Source organism: Coffea arabica, chromosome 5c, assembly GCF_036785885.1.
Source record: "Coffea arabica cultivar ET-39 chromosome 5c, Coffea Arabica ET-39 HiFi, whole genome shotgun sequence".
Taxonomy (NCBI): domain Eukaryota; kingdom Viridiplantae; phylum Streptophyta; class Magnoliopsida; order Gentianales; family Rubiaceae; genus Coffea; species Coffea arabica.
The window spans coordinates 28,385,703-28,406,870 of record NC_092319.1 but is presented as its reverse complement, the minus strand read 5'-3'; the positions used below and the strand labels follow the sequence as shown (position 1 = coordinate 28,406,870).

The 21,168-nt window shown below is 39.0% G+C and overlaps 1 long non-coding RNA gene across 2 annotated transcripts; it reads left to right on the top strand.

Moving 5' to 3' along the window:
- The first annotated feature begins 12,554 nt into the window (after positions 1-12,554).
- On the top strand, positions 12,555-16,480 carry LOC140007487 (uncharacterized). Of its 2 annotated transcripts, none has more exons than XR_011814799.1 (2): positions 12,555-13,585; positions 16,154-16,480. It is a non-coding gene; the product is annotated as an uncharacterized lncRNA (long non-coding RNA). The 2 variants fall into 2 exon arrangements; XR_011814800.1 differs by lacking the exon at positions 12,555-13,585 and adding an exon at positions 15,397-15,447.
- The last annotated feature ends 4,688 nt before the right edge of the window (positions 16,481-21,168 follow it).

The following is a 21,168-nucleotide window of genomic DNA, read 5'->3' as shown; positions in this document are numbered from 1 at the left end:
CCAGTATTTTGCTAAATTATTTGCTTTGCAGCAGGAGGGTAGGAGTCAAACCGCTAATAGTTGTTACATTGCCAACAGTGAGCTAGGAAGAAAATGAGTTGTTGCAAAAGATGCCAACATTGGAGGAGTTGAAGGAAGTGGTCTTCTCGATGTCGATGGATAGTACTTCTGGGCCAGATGGGTTTGGAATAAGTTTTTCTCAAGGTTGTTAGGCTGTTATTCATGATGATTTGTTGCAAGCCATTCAGGATTTCTTTAAGGGAGCTCAACAACCAAGGGATTTCTCTACTGCTATATTAATTCTTATCCCAAAGGTTGCTCGGGCATCTCAATTGAGAGAATTCGACCTATTAGTCTTTGTAATTTCAGCTCTAAAGTTATTTAAAAAATTTTGGCTAATCGGCTTTACTCATTGCTTCCCAAACTAATCTCTCCTTGGTAGTCTGGCTTCATTCCGGGAAGGGGTATAGTTGATAACATCCTTCTGGTACAAGAATTGGCGTTGGATTTACATAGGAGATTGGGTAGCCCAAATTTATTATTGAAGTTAGATATGGAGAAAGCATATGATAGGGTGGAGTGGAATTTCTTAATTTTTATGATGAGAAGCTTTGGCTTCGTGAAGTGGGTGATAGATTTAATTTTCCAAACGTTGTCCAATAATTGGTTCTCAATATTGATTAATGGTTCTCTTGCCGGCTATTTTAAATCTTCAAGAGGAGTTCATCAAGATGATCCACTCTCTCCGGCGTTTTTGTTGGTAGCTGAACTCCTAGGGCAGGGGTTACAAAGATTGTTTGGCCAAAAAGAGGACTAATATCTTGTGTCGGCTGGGTCTCGAATACCCTATCTAGCCTTCGCAGATGATATTTTAATTTTTGCTAGATGCTTAAGTGATTGTCTGGAGGCACTGACCTGCTTGTTTGAGCGTTATCAGTCTTATTCCGGGTAGAGGATTAATGCAGACAAGAGTTCATTCATTATCTCGAAGCGGGCATCGGAGGAACATGCACACTTGTGGTTTCGAAACTAGGCTTCCAGCAACAATTTTTCCCCTTCACCTATTTGGGGGCATATATTGCTAGGGGTCGAGCTACTTGTATCTTGTTTGATTCGATTGTGGCTAAAATACGAGAAAGGTTGATTCATTGGAGTGCGCGGCTACTGTCCCCTGGGGGTAAGTTGGTGCTTCTTAGACATTTCTTAGTTCAATCCCTATGCATTTATTGCAGGTGCTACAGCCTCCCAAGGTAGTATTCATCAAGTTGGGTAAAATTTGTAACTCTTTCTTGTGGGATAAGTCGGTTGAAGTCAAGAGCATTCATTGGACGGCGTGGGAGAAACTCTGTTATCCTACTGAAGAGGGAGCACTTGGCTTTCATTCCTTTGAAGATATGAGTTTAGCATTTGCTTGCAAGTTGTGGTGGAGATTGCGGAAAAAGGAGTCTATTTGGGTAGAATTTATGCATGCTAAATACATTAGAGAGAGCCATCCCTCTATAGTTCAAGTGCATAGACCGGCCTTGTCTTCGAGGCGACTGGAGAAAACATTAGATTCGATGGTGTGTAGGTAGAGGGTTTGTTGATTTTTGGTATGATCAATGGCTCTCGGACTCGCCGCTAGTAGACGCTATTACATTGTTCAATCCCCCCTATATGTTAATGGCCAAGTTTTATGGTGAAAGAGGTTGGAAAGTTGATAGGTTGAAGGAGTGAGTGTCTGATTAGGTGATCTATTTGATTCAAGAAGTCCACATTTACTCGGAACAGGAGGATTGTTTGGTGTGGTTGGGCTCAACGATAGGTGATTTTTCGATTAAAGCTGCTTGGAATCTCAAGTAGACAGATTGGTTTGGAATGGACTTGTCCCGTTAAAAGTATCCTTTTCGTGTGAAAATTAGTTCACAATTTGATTCCCATAGAGGTGAATCTCAAGAAAATTGGAATTCCTCGTGTCTCGTTGTCTTTGCTGTTTGCTGCAGGAAGAATCGTGGAGACATTTGTTCATTACGAGTACAGTAGCTGTTCAGGCGTGGACTCATTTTTGGAAGAGATTTGGTATTTGCTGAGTCTATTTTTTCTTCCAATTCATCTTTGCTCCTCTCCTGGTTCTTTTCAAGCTCGGTAGGGGCTATGAAACACATTAGGGTGGTGGTTTCGATTATGGTGGTCTAGTGTTTGTGGAAAGCAAGGAATAAAGCTCGTTTTAAGGGTGCGAGCTTTGAGGCGGGTAATGTTATTATGATGGTTGAACAATTGGTCGAACAGTTGCACAAAGCTAGAGTTTTTTCTGTCACAGATTTTAAGGGTGATTTTGAGGATCTATGGGCAGGGTTAGCAATTCACTCTATTCGAAGAAGGTGAAGTGTAGCAGTTTCGCGGAAACGACCTCTACCCCATTTCTTAAAACTGAATACTAATGCCAATGTGGTTCAAGAGCGAGCATGTGAGGCCCTGAAAATTATTTTCATATCTTTTATTTTAATTGTCTTGCCTTAAATTCTTGGTTGATTTAATAGTTGAATCATGATTTTTATCCTATTGCCTTATTCAACTTGGTTCTTGTTGAGTTTCATAGTGCATTATACTAATGTAATCAACTAGTGAGGTATGTGCAATAAATTTGGTGGACAAGAGGGAGTTATGTGCAAAAATGATTATGTGGTTAAGAGTTAATTAGAGAAGAGATAGAGATTAGGATGAATTAGAGACAAATAGATAGACTTGAGTTGCAATCTTGCGACTTGTCAATCATTTAACCTCGACCAAGACTAAACTTCATACTTATCACAAACCAAGCTTCCATTTCAGCACCATTTCCTTCTTTTCTTGCAAGCCTTGGACGAAATTTAGGGAGAGTAAGGGAGAGAAAAAAACCAATTTCTAGCCTTGCTTTCTTGTCTAATTAGTGAGCAAGCAAGAGAGAAACCCTAATCTACTTCATCAATCCTTGAGTCAAGCTTGGAAGGAAGCTCTTGGAGGAGAAAGCTTTGCAACTTTCTTTGCTTTCCATCCTAGGTTTTGGAGGTAAAGAGGTAAAAGTTGCTAGGAAACCTATCTTTCTTCCCTCATTTTTGAGTTTATTTGGTGTGTGATGTTATAGGAGCAAAAAAGGAGGAGTTTTATGGAGGGTTTTAGTTGTTTTCAAGTTGTCTTCTTGATAGTTTGTTGCTGGAAAATTTTCAGCTTTATGTGTGTGGTTAGATCCTTAGTTTACAAGCTTTATATGTGGATTTTGGTGGATTTCTTTGGTAAGAATCATTATATATGCCTCTTTATATGATAAAGAAGAAGGGTTGTGTATGTTCCACGGAAATCTTAGTAGTTTGATGGGGAATTATTATTGTGAGTTTGACATATGCTTCTATGTGGAGATATTAGTAGTTTTATGGTGGTTTTTGACATACTCTTGCCTATAGGTGGCAAACCAACCCATTTAACTAAAGTTACCCATACCTGCCCATGAATAGATAGGTATGGGTATCTTAAATTTTTGTATATGGGTATAAATGGGTTACCCAATAATACTCATTTAATAAATGAGTATTATTGGGTAACTCATTAAATCCAATTAACCTATTTAAAATTTTCTTCCTCCAAGTCTCCTCTCTCCCCCCACCCCCCATTTTTTTTTTCAAAATTTTCATTTTGTCATGATATTAACTACTTTTGATTCATTATTATTATTATTTGTTGATTTTATCTTATCATTTTATTTTCTCTTAGTTTGTTAACTTGCTCATTTTTCAATATTACCAATTTATGATAAGTTTTAGCTTCTTTTCTTATCTTTCCAAAATGAAAATTTAAATATATATATATGAAAAAAATGTTAGGGGTTCAAAATTTTTGGATTAAGTTTTTATATTAACTTTTATAGTACTTAGTTCAAATTTTTATATTCTTATTATTCAATTATTAAATAATATGTAATTTTGCGACATAGAGTATGTGACGCCCCACTTCTCCCTAAGACGAACCAAAGGGTATTCACGGGACGCCTGCCCAACTCTCGCCAGGACTCGGTACAACTCCCGTTCAAGCTTATACAATACTAGCTATCACGACAAGACAAAGTAAGAAAGATAAGTCGCTTCCATAAATAACATTAAAACTTACACCACTAGTTCCAAAAATATATCAATCATCCAATTCTTACATTGGTTCCCAAAAGATACATCAATTCCCAAAATATACAACAACCACAATGTCTAGTCAATTACATTTGGAACCTTAACACAAAAGTATAACAGCAAGGTTTCTTCGAGTCTCACTCCACGTCCATTCCTGTTAAGAAAAACAAATCTATGGAGTGAGCAATCGCTCGTGAGGCCAAGAAACACGCATGTAAGCACGTTGTCCAAATAACAATCCCAATTCACAAGAAAAATGATAATAATTGAGTAACTAACAATTCAAGTGAAATATAAGCAGAAACAATTCAAGGATATGGTAACTCTCAGGAGCTGAGTTCAACTTTCTTTTCCAGATCTCAATCGTATACCTTCCCGTGGTGACTCTCCGTCAGCCGGGTCGGTATTTCCAATCCATAGACTCCACTTTACTTCATATGTCCTTCCACCTTACAACCCCCCACCAGGCCCGAACGACGATAAAGGTGCTACTGCATGAGTTGGCCAAGCAAGATCTCTCCAATAGATCAAGCTTATCATGTTATTCTCATGGCTCACCGAGGTTCCCGACCAAGCTCATGCCGGCTCGAGTCCCAAGGTCGGCTTATGAGTTTTGGCGTCCCCCATGTAACATTTGTGAGTCGAGGAGATTCACTCCACGACGTATGCAGCAATAGCATACGATTTCATGTCATTCAAGCATTCAATACATTCAATCATTCATTTCATTTCAAGCAAGTCATTCATGAGTTATTCATTTCAAATGAGAACGAGTGCGGTAAAGTACACACTCGACTCCATTTTCAAAATTTTCAATCGACAATAGCAATTGAACATGTATCACGTTCCTCCCATAATTTTAACTATTCATGTACCTGACACTCACCAAGTAACTCAATATGTAAAGTACAATTGAGGGTTCAGGCGTCCACCGTGGGATCCTCTCGAAGGTTCTCTTGAGTGCCTGAACAATTAATAATAAACGATTACACATTATCGCTTAAGAAGATTGTACTAGTGTACAATGCGAGGACCCAAAAATTTTTTTATTTTTATTGAATATTATTGGTTTATTTAAATATTTATTCACCTGTTTTCTCCAAATAATTTATTTCAACCATTTTAATTCCATTCATATGGAACAATGTCTTCCTTATGTTTTTAAAACGTCCCGTTAGCAAATTTAATTTTTGGAGGTTCGTTTAAGTGAGAAATAATGAGTACATGTGTTTCGAGGTGATATTCTATTCGAGAGTGTAATTATCTTGGGGAAATTAAGAATGATCAATATTAGATTAAGAAAAGTTAATTGAGAAAGTAAAGGTGAATAAGTTCTAATTAAGTGCTTATCGCTCGCGCGTCGAATGTTTTCTGAAAGACGCGCTGATGCAAATTTATTGGAGATTTGAGGAAGTAATACTAGACTTATGCGAGGACTCACAAATTTTTCTATTTTAAACCCCTATTACTAGCCTATTTAAATATTTAAATGCCCGTTCACTCTGAATATTTTATTCTAATTTTTTTAGACCTAATTACATGGAACTATAGCTTACTTATATTTTTAAAGTGACTTGTTTTAAAAAATTAATTTTTGGAAAGCTTGTTTAGCTAGGATAGTGAATACGCATTTGGAGACAATAACCGATTTGAGAGTACAATGAGATTGAAAAATTGGAGACTTATACACTAGTCTTAAAATAGGTATTTTTATGTTTAAGTACTCAAGTATTAGTTAGTGAAACTATCGTTATAAGAATTTCCTGAAAGATCCACTTTATCGCACACAAATCGGGAGTACGCGTTTTTATGCGCGCGATTTAATTGAGGAGCTTAAGACATTTATTTTGGGACTATTAAGAGTGAATAATAATAGTATGAATGAAAGTGCATTAGAGGTTTAGTGCACTAGTGAAACAAACTTGAGAGAAATTGAGCACGAAATGCATGCGTGCGCGTGCGGGGAGAGAGTTGACCTTTGGGGAATTTTGAGCCACACATTAAAGCTTCTCAAGGAAGCTTCATTTGCATCAAACACACACTCTCTGTGAGAGCCCGTAATTTTGTTTAAAGTACTAGGTTTTATTTTTCTTTTAATTGCACGTTTTTCCACATTTTATTGATTTGAAAAATTGTGAAAATAATTTTTATGAGTAAATAGAGTTTTTAGATGCTTTTTCTAGTATCGAATAGTTTTTGAGAAATTAAGAGCGTATACCGGACGTGGGACCCACTAGTGCGAAAAGTTCGGAAAAATTCAGCCAGTTCGGTTGAGTTTTGGATACTGGATTTAATTTACCGGGTGTTATGAGATATTTAGAGGTTGCCAAGTGGATAGGTGTGAGAGAGACAAAAAGTTAGGTATACAATTAATGAAGGTGACATGTGTCACCATATGATTAAATCTTGTTTTGACTTACTATTCAACCTTTTACCAATTACTAAATAAAACCAAAAATTGACCAAATATCTTCCATTTCTTACAAGCTTGTGGCCGAACCTCTTGCTCAAGAGAAGAACAAAATCCTCCAACTTCCTACCTCATAATCTTGCTCCAATCTTCAAATTAAACCGATACATTTTCAAATCACTCCATAAAACCTCTCCACTTAGTGATTTTGAGGTGATTGGTGAAGTTATTTGGAAGGTTAAGGTGACCCATAGCTCTCTCTCTCTTGTTTTAAAGGTCAGTCATGAAGTACCACTCTCCTCCCTCTAATGATGCTTAATTGATGCTTAGTGGTGGTATAAGGTGCCACTTTATGGATTATATTGTGATTTTTGGTTGAATTGATGAACTTTTGTAATTTTTGGGGATTTTTCTGTTTTAATATGAACATGATTGTGTGGCTATATATGATGATTGGAAATGGTATATAATGATTCTAGAAGGTGGAAAAAGTGGAAGATTGCAAGTAATTTCTGTTTTGGAAGAAATCTGGAAAATTAGGGTTCCTTGGTTCTTCATTCTGTCCGAAATTTTAGGTCATAGATAGAGGCCGAATTGGCCTTAGCTCAAAACATGAAAGTTGTAGGGAATGATATTTTATATATGCCTACAAAATTTCAGGTCAATCGGAGTAGTGTAGAATGAGATAAGTTGAAATTACTATTGCTGTTCTGGTTTTACCCGAAATTGGGATTTGCTTCTGTAATTGGTTGTTTTGGTCTGGATTGATTCCGAATAAGTTGTTGAGACCTTCTGATGAAATTTAGCCCTATTTCTTAGATTTCAACTGGTTTTGGAATTTCTGGATTTGGACTTGTAGAGCCTGAGTTATAATATTTCCGCTAGAATGCGTTTTGGTGAATCTGTTTTACGTTTTGATGTAGTATCTTGCATTTTTGACCTGTTTGCACTCAAAACTGAGTTGAGTGACCTTCTGTGATGTTGTACCCCTGTCTTTTAGCTTCAAGATGGTGGGCCTTACACCTTCATCCGATAATCATAGGGCATTTGGTGCCATTATCGCAAAAAGAAGTCAAAAACTGTTTTTTCAGGGCCAAAGCTAATTGCATTTCCGAATTTTCTGGTTTTCTCTAATGATTGTATATGCTTATGGAACCCTATTAGGGTCATATTTGGCATTGATTTATGATTAGTTATCGAGTCTCATTGTACTTGTTTGTATGTTTTAAGGCTTACTTTTATTCCGGTCATTTCCTAGTTAACTTTTACTTTGAGCCTAGTGAATGGCTTTTGGAAATGAGGTGAATTTTGTGTGAGATGTTGGGACTGATTCGAGGAAATAATGAGGCCTTAATGGCTGGAAAAGTAAGAAATTTAGGGGAAGTGCTGCCCGATTTTCTAGGCCGTTTGGTTCTTTTAAGTTGGATTTGCCTTTTGGTAGAAATAAAAAGGGCTTTTGGGTTGTTGAACCTAGGTCTTTATGCTATCTTTTTGTTCCCAAAAATCATGTTTTGTACCCTTGCATTAGTAATTATTTGGCGAGGCATACGACTAGTAGTCGAGCCTCATGTGCATTTTGTTTACTCAATTATGGATGTGAAACCTTCAATTGGTTTATTTTGGTTATTTTAGGGTTTCTTGGCGATTAAGGCCAATCTGAAGTAAAAACTTTTGAAGTTGAGCCGGTGAGTGTACCACTCCCCTCCATTGTTGTTTAACTTGATTTCTGCTTTGCAATCTGTTCAATTGGTTTGAGACGAGAGTGTACTTTATCACACTCGTTCTCTTGTCTGTTCATATGCCAATTTTGGTGTCAATCTGAATCTGAATCTGTATCTGATATCTGTACATGTATCTGTTCGGACGTCGTTTGGAAACTTGTAACCAACGACCTTTCTGTGACCTATGAGCTCAAATCCTGTGGCTAAGTTATTCGAGTCGGGCCGGCAAGGGCATGGACGATTAGATAACGAACCACGGTAGTCTGTTTTGGGATCTCTGGGTATTGAGACCCTTGATTCCGGTATACTCGAGTATTACCATTTCTGTTCTGTTATGGTGAGCGGGCCCGGTAAAGGGGTGTTTGGTGGACGGAATTCGGTGTAAAGAGGGGTCTACGGACGCGTTGGTTCTATATACGTTGATGGAGAGTCAACCGGTTTGGATTAAGTACTGCGCTGGAAATTTGGCTCCTGAGAGCCACCCGTATCCTTCTGATTTGAATCATTGGTTCCTTTGCTTTACATCTGGCATGTGTACTTGAGTTGCTAAACATGAAATGCCATGATTTTATTGCTATCTGTTTGGTACCTCATTGAGCGCAAGCTCACCCCTTTCTGTTCCTTTTGTTTTCCTTACAGGAAAATAAACACTTTTGGTCTGGATTTGACAAATGGCTGCCAAATTGAGCTAGTTGAACATATCTTTTGTATAGCTCATGTATTAAAATCCTAAATGTACTTTTGGGGACTGTTTCCTTTTGATTTGGCAAACTAGACATGTATCCACTTTTGAATACTTTTGTATGCCACTTTGGGCTTGTAAATGCTAAGTTTCAAGATGTGAATGGTTGCTTGGTATTTGGTTGGATTCTGACGGGTCGGTTACTATTCATGGCCGACTCCGGATTTCATTTTATTTTATTTTGGGTTATTTTATTATTTTGATTTGTTTACGCGCGTTTGTAAGTTCCGGAACGAAATAGTTAGCTCTAATCTGTTTCGTTAGTCCTGGCGAGAGCTGGGCAGGCGGTCCGCCGAACCCTTTGGTTCGCCTTAGGGTAAGGCGGGGCTGTCACACACACTCTCTCTCTCATTCCAGCCGGCCACCAAGGAGAAGAAAAACAACCAAAGCTCTTCAATTTTCTTGCTCTTAAATCTGCCTAATGAACCAAAACAGCGACTTTGAGCTCATTTTTGAATGTTTTCCATTTGGAATCTTAGAAAATTGTATTCTAGGAACTTTTAGTACTTTGGAAGAGGTTTCCAACGGTACCAAGTTTTCCAATTTTCGACATGTGGAATGTGAGATACGATTTTTCAAAATATCGTATCGAAACTGAAATTTTTTGAATTTCAAGGAAATGGAGTTTTTCAAGTATTCCTTATTCCTTCGATAGTACTTGAACGTTTATGATTGATTTTCAAGATAAAAAAAAAACTCGATTGCTCTTGTACTTTAAGAACTCCACTTGAACCTCGATTTACGAGTAATTGAGGTTCATTTTCATGAAATTTCCCTAGATTGTACTAGTGCACAATCTTCCTTGATAATTGGGATGTGTGAATGATAATTCACTATTATTTGCTCAAGTGCACATGAGGACCTTCAAGAGGATCTCACAGTGAAAGTTCGAACCCCCAAGTGACACTTTTGCTATTGACTCACAGTGAGTGTCAAGTGTGTGTATTATGTGATATATCTGCAAAGTGATAAGTGCTATATAAATTGAGATTTTAAAACCCTTGAGTCGAGTGTGTACTTTATCGCACTTGTCCTCATTTAAACGAAGTGAACTTGAGTTCGTGAAGTGAAGTGCTTACTTGTTTAAGTAACTTGTTAAGTGAATATATGTGAAGTGTTTAAGTGATTATTTATGCTGTGATTGCATAAGTTGTTGGAGTGAACCTCCTCGATACAAAAGTGTAAAAGTGGGGGACGCCCAAATTCTCTTATTGGCTAGCCTTGGGCTTGGTCGAGCTCCTCAGTGAACCATGAGATTTCATAAGCTCGACCTATTGAGAGGTCTTACTTGGCATATTCACTGAAGTATCGCCTCATAAATGTATTGCGGGCTCGGTGTGGTATGTAAGGTTGAGAAGGGGAAGTGTAAGTGATGTTTCTACGGATTATACCTACCCGGTTGACGGAGTATCAACGCGTGGAGGTTCGTGATCGTGCAAGTAGAAAATAGCTCTTGAGAGCTCCCATATCCTTGAATTGTTTCTGTTTACTTTTCAATAAAGTGCTCCTTATTGAATGGTTATTGTTTTAAATTGATTAATTTGGGAGTGTTACTTGAACTACGTGCTTGCATGTGTGTTCTTGGCCTCACGAGCCTTTTGCTCACCCTATAGATTTGTTTTCCTTAACAGGAGTGGACATGGGTTAAGACATAGAAGAACCCTTTTGTGATATTTTGTAATAGGGCCCCAGTGTTAGTGGCCAAGTATTATGGCTACGAAAAATTTTGGTATTTGGGATATTTTTTGGAAACCCATCGTAAGGATTGAATAATGGATATGTGTTGTTAAGTTTGAAAACTTCCGCACTATTTGCAATTATTTTATCCGGTTGTAATTTAGTGTTGTTTTAAGCTTGAATGGGAATTTGCGTGAGTCCTGGCGAGAGTTGGGCAGGCGTCCCGCGAATACCCTTTGGTTCACCTTAGGAAGAAGTGGAGGGGTCACAGTTGGTATCAGAGCGTTAGGTTAGCACTAGGTTAGAGATCTATATGGGAGACATATTAGATACTCTACCCTTAAGATCTAAGACCAGATAATTAAGTTACACCTTAAGAGGTATTTGGGGCATATTAGTGAGAGGGTTAGGCATGCATAAACGATATCCGAACTAGATAGTGATTTAATTTCTAACCTGAAAGGTGTGATTATTTTATAGGGATGGAAAACAGAAATGGGACTCCGGCAGCTAACGGGAATGGCCATGCGAATGGTCATGTAGTGCCTCCTAGGCCTATCTACTACCGAGCTCTAAGTAGGGGAGCTCGTGTACGCTACTCGATACCCCCAATGTGCTTGTAGGGTAACCTTTGCTTACCTAAACCACGTTCTACTGGCCTTGGATGACGAGCGTCTTCAGTTGGTGAATGCCAACTTGGACTTACAGGCTGAGGTGGACGAGCTTAGATAGATGGTGGGGGCTCAGGGTGAGAGGATTGCTGAGCTCAAGGAGGTACTCGAGGGCGAGGTGGCCACATCTGCTGTGGTTCGTGAGGAACTTCAGAGTACTAGAGCTCGACTTACTAGGTTGAGATAGGAGGTCCGTAGTCGGGCTTCCGACATCTTGACTGATGCTACTAGGCTAGTGGATAAGGCGATGGAGGTAGTCCAGAGCCCTGAGGAGGAGGAGGATCCTGAGGAAGAGGTTCCACTCGGTAGTCCTACTGTGGACTAGACCCTAGTGATTGACCTTGTTACTCTTTTGACACTTTTGACTAGTATAACTAGGATTAGCAGGGGTGATGCTAAGTGTTGAGGCCATTGTATTTTGCATGACTGTGTGGCTTACTTTTGAGGCACTTATTTTTACTTTAGTCTTCTGTGACTAAAAGTACTCTTGTGGCACCTGTGTGCTATATTTTTGTGACTACCCCATGACTTGCTAATTGTATGAACTTGATATGCTAATAAATGTAAATTATTCTTATTTTCAATGTTTTGATTGGTGCCTACTTTCTACTTTGCATCATATAATTGATTTATTTCCTGCACTAGGCACGCCTAAGTTATGGAAGGGCTAAGAAGTGGTCGAGGTCGTGGGTGAGGGACTAGACAGGCCCAACCTCAAAGGGATGACCAGGGATCGGCAACTGCACCAACTCAAGGCCAGAAAAATATTGAGGGTCATCAAGTGGCTACTGCCATTAATAGGATGACTGATATTCTAGAACGCTTAGCTGATAGAGAAGGTCCTGGACCGTTCAACCAACCTGGCGGTCAGGAAAAAGGAGAGGATCTGCCTTAGAGAGGTTCTTAAAGTTCAATCCACCTAAGTTTCTTGGAGAACCTGATCCTGAAATAGCAGAGAATTGGTTAGAGAGGATGTGAAGACCCGAAAAATTTCTTATTTTTTTTCGAATATTAATGGTTTCATTAAGTATTTATCCACCTGTTTTCCCCATATAATTTATTACGATCATTTTAAATCCATTCGTATGGAATAATGTCTTCATTGTGTTTTTAAAATGTCCCGTTAACAATTTCAATTTTCGGAAGGATTGTTTAAGTGCGAGATAGTGAACACGAGTGTTTCGAGGTGATATTATATTCGAGAGTACGATTATCCTGGGGAAATTAAGAACGGACAATAGCAGATTAAGAAAAGTTAATCGAGAATTAAAGGTGAATAAGTTCTAGGTGAGCATATACTACTCACGCGTGGATAGTTTTCCAAAAGACGTATGGATACAAATTTATTGGAGATTTGAGGAGTTAATACTCGACTCATGTGAGGACTCGTAAAAGCTATTATTTTATTTAAACCTAATTTATGGCTTAATAAATGATTTAATTGGATTTTTGCCACGAGGAATATTTTCTAGTCTTATTAGACCTAAATACATGGTAATATAACTTCGTTATATTTTTAAAAGGATTCGTTTCGAAAATTAATTTCCTAGAGCGCGTTTAGTAAAAATAGTGAATAGTACTTGGAGTTTTTATCCGCGTAGTAGCACAATAAGCTTGGAATATTGGAGACTTGTACTATGGTCCTAAAATAGGTAATCTTATGAATAAATATTCAAGTGATAGTTAGTAGTGCAATCGTTATAAGAATTTTTCGAAAGTTTCGCGTTATAGCGTTAAATTTGACGATACGCGTTTTCACACGCGCGGCTTCATTTGAGGGACTTTAGACCCTTATTCCTGGACAATTAAGAGTGAATAATATTTACATGAATATATATGCCTTGGAGGTTTAGTGCACTAGTGAACCAAACGCGCGAAAAATCGAGCCGTAATCGTACCAAACGGCCCCTAATGAGAGTTGACTTTTGGGTGATTTTGCACCACACATTGCACCTTCTCTTGGAAGCTAACTTGGATCAAACACACTCTCTCTTCTCTCTCCTCATGGCCGGCCAAGACACCCTCTCTCTCTAACTCCTTGTTCAAAAAAAAATTCTGCACACTAATCTTCCCCAAAAACCACCCCAAATCACCTCCAAATCACACCAAACTTGGAGACCACTTAGCAAACCTCTTGGAGATTATATCTAGCTAAGGAGGAGGGGAGCTTTCACGGTTTCTTGGAGCTTCAAGAGGGCCGAAAATTCTGACCTTGCAAACCAAAGGAGTAGGTAATGATCAACCCTTGGATTCTTATCTTTTGGAGATTATATGGCAAGATTAAGCTCATGCATGCACTTAGTTACTTGATTATGGTGTAAAAATGTGATTGTGGGCTCTTGGAATTCCCACACATGGGTTGTTGTTGCTGATGTGATAAGTAATGGTGATTATATTGTTGGTTTAGTGATTATAATGATGCATTAGTGGTGGGTAATTAGTAGGAACTTCATTGGGTGTAAGAAGCTAAAATTTCCGATTTTGCCCCTGCCATGTTCGGCCATTTCCAGGCCAATTTTTAATGGTTTAATTGCTTGAATTGGATGTTTGTAGGATGTATTAGATGTGTGAAAAATTTCATTGAAAAATAATGAGGTTTGAATGGGCAAATGAATTTTTGTTCGAAACCAGCAAATCTGGAAAACTGATTCGCGTATGCTCTGACCAGCAGTAGTATTTTGGCTATAACTCTGTCCTCGGATGTCGAAATCATGTGCCGTCGGTGGAGTTTGAAACTGGACATTCCTAGCTTTAATTTGGTATATAATGCACGTTCTGATTCTTTGTGAGCGAGCCGAACCAAATGTTTTAAGTTCGCTGTCCTGTTACTCTGTTCATCTGGAATGAAGTGTTCAGGCAGCAACTTGATGCCCGAATTTGAATCAGATGGGTGCCGAATTTGGCAACGATTTCTTCTGTGATATTTTAACTCTATGAATGTATTTTCCAACGGCATAAGCCATGCTCGATTTCGATCTATATTGACTGAGTTGTGACTGAAACAAGTGGACTGCTCTGTTTTGGAAAACCCTAATCTTTGGACTGGTTTGGAACAAAATCTTGGAGTGAACTTGTTAGTTGATGTTTTTGATATTAAACACTTACCAAAGGTATCATGGATGTATCTTAGACCCTTATTTCACAAATGAACCATGGTTGGATAACTTTCTTGGTTAAACGATTGGAAATTTGGAAAATGAAAGTCAAAGGCAGATTGCCTTAGGATTTTTCTTGAACTTTGGTTGGCTAATTAACGACCTTGCCGAAGGTATCTTTCCCCAAAATTCGATAGAGAGATACCTTCCACATAGTATTGAAATACTACCAATTTTGGTGCCGATTCAAGTTCGTTTCGATACCCAATTGAATTACTAAAGTTAGAGGTTCAAATCTGGAAAATTCTCATCCAGTCTTGAATTTGCTCAACTTCGGGCTACCGTATCTCGGTGCTCGAAACTCCGATTCTTGATCCGCTTGTTTTGTTATAAACTTCACTTGCAACACTAATTGAGCTGCAAAATTCAGAGGCCGGTTTGCAACGTGCGAATCGTGCCGAATTTTCAAAGTTGGCCAAAATCCAACCTCATTCTGCCTTGTGAACCAACCCTGCACCTTCAAGCTCATTTTGAGCACTTTCCACTTCGATTCATGGAAAAGTGTCTTCTAGGAACTTATAGTACTTTCTAAGAGGTTTCCAACGGTATAAAGTTTTCCAATTTTTGACTTGTACCGAGTGAGTTACGATTTTTCAAAGATTCATGATAAAGCTGAAAATTTTCCAATTTCAAAGAAATAGAGTTTTCAAGAACTCTTTATACTTTTGATATTATCTAAACGTTTTGCCCACGATTTTCATGATAAAAACTCAACTAATATTATACTTCATAAAACGCAAGTTGAACCTCGATTTACGAGTAATTGAGGTTCATTTTTGTGAAATATTCCTTAGATCGTACTAATGTACAATCTTACTTGATAATTGAGATACTTGAGTAATTATCCACCATTAACTGCCAGGCACACAAGGAGACCTTCAAGAGAATTTCACCATGGACACTTGAACTCCAGCGAATAATCTTTATTAAATTGCTCGGTGAGTGTCAAGTGTGTGAATCTTTGATACTTGCTTAATTGTGGTAATTATTAGAGATTTTAAAAATAAGGGCGGGTGTGTACTTTATCGCATCCGTTCTGATTTCCAATGAATGAATGAAATGTATTGAATGAATGAATGAAATGTATTGAATGAAATGTATTGAATGAATGAATGAAATGCAATGCTATGTAATGGTTACATATGTTGTTGGAGTGAACCTCCTCGACTTCCAAATGAATGGGGGACGCCCAAACTCATAGGCCGACCTTGAACTCGAGCCGGCAATGGGCTTGGTCGGGAACTTGGGCGAGCCATGAGATTATAAGCTCGACCTAATAAGAGGTCCTGCTTGGCATACTCGTAAAGTATCGCCTTATAATAGACTTGTGGGCCCTTGGGGTGTACGGTGGACGGAGGGAAGTAAGTGGTGATCTACGGAAATGGAAATACCGACCCGGTTGACAGGAGGGTCAATGCGGGAAAGTATACGAATGACATCGGCAGAGCGAGTGGAACTTAGCTCCTGAGAGCTACTATATCCTTGAATTGTTTCTGATTATTTTTCCTGCTCAAATGGTACTTTATTGAAATATCACGGTTTTATTTGATAAAGTTGAGATTGCTATTTGAACAATGTGCTTGCATGTGTGTCCTTGGCCTCACGAGCGTTTTGCTCACCCTGTAGACTTGTTTTCCTTAACAGGACTGGAAATGGAGTTAACGCGGAGAAATCTCCTTTTGGATATATTTTGTTTTAGGGTTTCAGGTGTATTTTGGCTTGACCCCTTTATGATTGTACTTTGGAAGTTTAATGTATCATTCGGATATCTGTGATGTATATTTTGAAATTTAAGTTGTATTATGAACGCACGACGTGCGGGTGGCAAGCGGATAGGTACCTTGTGATGTGACCATGAAAACTGTCACAGTTGGCATCAGAGCCATATGCTGACAGGTTGGGTAATGGATGGATATTGTTAAGCATGAACGTTTCCGCACTATATGTATTCGTATTAATTTGATTTTGGTATCTAGTATCGCTTTAAGGTTGAACGTTATTGCTTGAGTCCTAGCGAGAGCTAGGCAGGCGTTCCGCGGATACCCTTTGGTGCGCCTTAGGGGGAAGTGGGGGCGTCACAGAGGATGACCAACATATTCGCTGCTCTAGACTATTCTGAGGATAGGCGAGTGAATTTTGCCGCCTTTCAATTTGAGAGAGTAGCCCGTGCTTGGTGGGATCTGATAAAAGGAAAATGGAAAAGAACTCAAACCCCTTGGACTTGGGAGAATTTCACGAGGGAGTTTACTGAAAAATTTCTTCCACCCTTGATTCAAGAAAAAAGGGAGGATGAGTTTATCAAGTTGAAACAGGGAACCCTTAGTGTAGCAGAGTATGAAGGAAAATTCACTAAACTTTCAAAGTATGCTCCCGAATTGGTGACCAATGAGCGGAAAAGGATAAGGCGATGTGGAAATTCAGGAGGGTTTGGCTACTGCCAAAATCCCTTCATTTACTGAGGCTATAGAGAAAGCGCAAAGGGTTGAAAGTGCAAGAATGCAAGTGAGAGACTTCCATAATAGAAAAAGGAATTTTTCTGCCCGTAATTCTGAACAGACTGGTAGGGGTGCTCAACCTTCCAAAATGGGAAGAGGAATGGGAGAAGTAAGAAATACCGGAGCTTCTAGGGGAGCTTTACCCAGAGGAGGTCGTAGTGGGCCAACTCAAGCTAGTGGCGCGCCTTCTATTGGTTCGGCCGTGACTCCTCAACTTTCTTGTGGGTACTGTGGTAAATCTAACCACTCTGAAAGTGATTGCTGGAGGAAGTTAGGGAAATGTCTCTATTGCGGGAGTACTGATCACCAACTCGCAAGTTGTCCAAAGGCACCAAAGTTGGGAAGTAATCCTCAGAAGCCAGAGAAGTCAACTTCTATGCAGACTAGTGCTAGAGGGAGCCGACCGAAGGTACCGGCTAGGGTTTATGCACTGGAGAACCAGCAAATACCTGATGCAACTGAGGTGGTTGAAGGTACAATTCCTGTTTTCCACCGTCTAGCCAAGATTTTAATTGATCCGGGTGCTACTCATTCTTTTGTAAACCCTAATTTCATGAGTGGGGTAGACTTGAAGCCAATTAAGTTACCCTATGACCTAAAAGTTAAAACGCCTACTGGGGACCAAAGTTTAATTGCTAATTTGATGTATAGGGACTGTGAGATCTGGGTTGGAGAACGCAAATTGTTGGCCAATCTGATAGGATTAGCAATTAAGGGATATGATGTAATTTTAGGCATGGATTGGTTAGCCCGTTACAATGCTCAGATGAACTGTAAAACAAAAATTGTAAAATTGCATATCCCGGGAGAGGCGACCCTAAAATTGGATGCGAGGGGTAGATTAGTTTCATCTGCAGTTATCTCGAGGATTCGAGCTAGAAAAATGTTAAGTAAGGGAGTTCAGGGATATCTGGCTTTTCTTATCAACATTCCTAGTGATAAGGTGAATCTGGAGGACATGTCAGTGGTAAAAGACTTTCCAGATGTTTTTCCTGATGAATTGGAGTCTTTACCCCCAGAACGAGAAATAGCTTTTAAAATCGATGTAACTCCGGGTGTATCCCCTATTTCTAAGACGCCATATCGAATGGCCCCAGCCGAATTGAAGGAGTTGAAATTACAATTGCAAGACTTGTTGAAATGGGGTTTTATACGGGAAAATGATTCTCCGTGAAGAACCCTAGTTTTATTTGTTAAGAAGAAAGATGGGAGCCTAAGGCTATGTATAGATTATCGAGGGTTAAATGATGCTACAATTAAGAATAAGTATCCATTGCCCCACATCGATGAGTTGTTTGACCAATTACAAGGGGCCGTAGTATTCTCGAAGTTAGACTTGAGACAAGGTTACTATCAATTGAGGATTTTGGAGAATGATATACCCAAGATTGTTTTTAACTCGAGGTATGGGCACTTTGAGTTCGCAGTAATGCCTTTTGGGTTAACGAATGCACCTGCCGCTTTCATGGATTTGATGCATAGGGTTTTTAAACCTTATTTGGATCAATTTGTAGTAGTGTTCATTGATGATATTTTGGTGTATTCTAAGAATGTGAAGGATCATGAGAAACATTTGAGAATTATTTTGTAAACTTTGAGGGAACATCACTTGTATGCCAAGTTTAGTAAGTGTGAATTTTGGTTAAAAGAAGTGACTTTCTTGGGACACATAATTTCTAAGGATGGGATTAAAGTGGATCCAGGTAAAGTTGAAGCTATTTCGTAGTGGAAAAGACCAAAAAATCCTACTGAAGTCCAAAGTTTTATTGAATTAGTAGGGTATTACCAGAGATTCATCCAGAATTTTTCTAAAATTGCTGGACCCATGATTGAGTTGATCAAGAAAAATGGGAAGTTTATATGGAGTCCTAAGTGTGAAGATAGTTTCCAGGAATTGAAAAGACAGTTGACAAGAGCGCCTGTATTAGTTTTACCAAACGAAAATGATAGTTTTATGGTATACACAGATGCATCTAGGGAAGGATTGGGATGTGTTTTAATGCAAAATGACAAAGTGATAGCATATGCCTCTAGGAAATTGAAACCGCATGAAGGGAATTACCCGACTCATGACTTGGAGTTAGCGGCTGTGGTTTTTGTTTTGAAGAAATGGAGACATTATCTGTACGGAGTGACATTTGAGGTTTTTACAGACCACAAAAGCCTTAAGTACTTATTTTCTCAAAAGGAGCTGAATTTGCGGCAACGTAGATGGATGGAATTTCTGAAAGACTATGACTGCACGATCAAGTACCATCCAGGAAAGGCTGATGTAGTGGCCAGTGCTTTGAGTCTTCAAGTGCAAATGGCTGGATTGATGATCAAGGAATTGCAATTGTTGGAAGAAGTTAGTTATTGGAATCCTCGACTAGGACCAAGGAAAGTAATTTTAGGAAATATAGTAGTGAATTCCACTTTATTGGAACACATCAAGGAATCTCAAGGAAAGGACACTGAAATGCAAAAATGGGTGGAAAAGGTTAAAAAGGGAGACAAGACAGATTTTAATTTGGGATCAAATGGAATATTGAGATTTCAGAATCGGATAGCAGTGCCAAAGAATGAAGGACTTAAGAAGAAAATTTTGGAAGAGGTACATCGATCGAAGTTTACGATACATCCTGGAGGGAATAAAATGTATCAGGATTTGAAGAGTCTTTATTGGTGGGAAAGCATGAAGAAGAAAATTGCCCAATTTGTTCAAACATGCTTGGTTTGTCAACAAGTTAAGGTTGAACATCAAAAACCATCGGGACTTTTGCAACCCCTAGAGATACCTGAATGGAAATGGAAAAACATTACTATGGATTTTGTATCGAGTTTACCTAGGACACAAAGAGGCCATGATGCTATTTGGGTAATAGTGGATAGACTGACCAAATCAGCTCATTTTCTACCGATTAATATGAAATACCCGTTAGAGAAGTTGGCCACATTGTATTTGGATGAGATTATCAGACTGCACGGAATTCCCGTGAGTATCGTGTCCGACAGAGACCCGAGATTTGTTTCGAGATTCTGGCAGAAGATGCAAGAAATGTTGGGAACTAAGTTGAACTTTAGTACCACCTATCATTCTCAAACCGATGGACAATCTGAAAGGACAATTCAAACTCTTGAGGATATGCTAAGGACCTGTGTTCTAGATTTTGGTGATAGTTGGAGTAAGTTCTTGACTCTGGTAGAGTTTGCTTATAACAATAGTTTTCACTCTTCTATTCAAATGGCTCCGTATGAAGCGCTTTATGGTCGGAAGTGTAGGTCCCCGATTTGTTGGGATGAAGTGGGCGAACGGAAAATCTGTGACAGCCCCACCTCTCCCTTGGGCGAACCCTAGGGTATCAGCGGACTGCCTGCCCAACTCTCGCCGGGACTCAGTCGATCAAAGAACTAGCAACTCAAAATAACTGGAAAAAATAGCTTCCAATTTAAATCGTACGACCCTAATAACACATAACTATCAATCAACTTTCAAAACTTAATACGGCAAGCTAAGAGTCACACTTACCATTCCATACTACGAATTACATAACATAAGTCAACTTATAGATTCAAGCTTACAAAAGTAAAAGTAAAGTCATCTTAACAAAAGTTACAAGTTCAAGCAAAACAAAGCTAAGAAAGCTCTTGACCGTTAGTCCATCCCCGATCTGTTAAGGAAAACAAAGGGAGTGGGGTGAGCTAAAGCTCATTGAGGTTCCAAGTAAAGCAAGTAAACACATAGCCAAATTAAGGCATAGAATAATTCAAATAAATACCGTATGATACAATAACAATTAACCATAATTCAATTCAAGGATACGGGTGGCTTTCAAAAGCCAAAATCCCCTTGAGCTTGATCATAAATGTCTCCGTTGACACTCCGTCAACACTTGTATACACAGAATATTAAGTCCGTAGAACACCACTTTCACCTGCCTCCGTCCACCAATCAACCCCCCACCGGGCCCGCACTTCATAAACAGTAGTTAGGTAATACTCGAGTATACTAGTTTCAGTGAACAGTAAACAGTCCTCAAGGTTTATCGGCCTTCTCGACCAAGCCCTGGCCGGCTCGATAGAACAGACTCACCTATGAGGTTGGGCACCCAAACAGTAGTAGTAGTTGATGGGATATCACCCAAACAACTCAAGCACAGTCACATATAGAGAATTCACATTTCA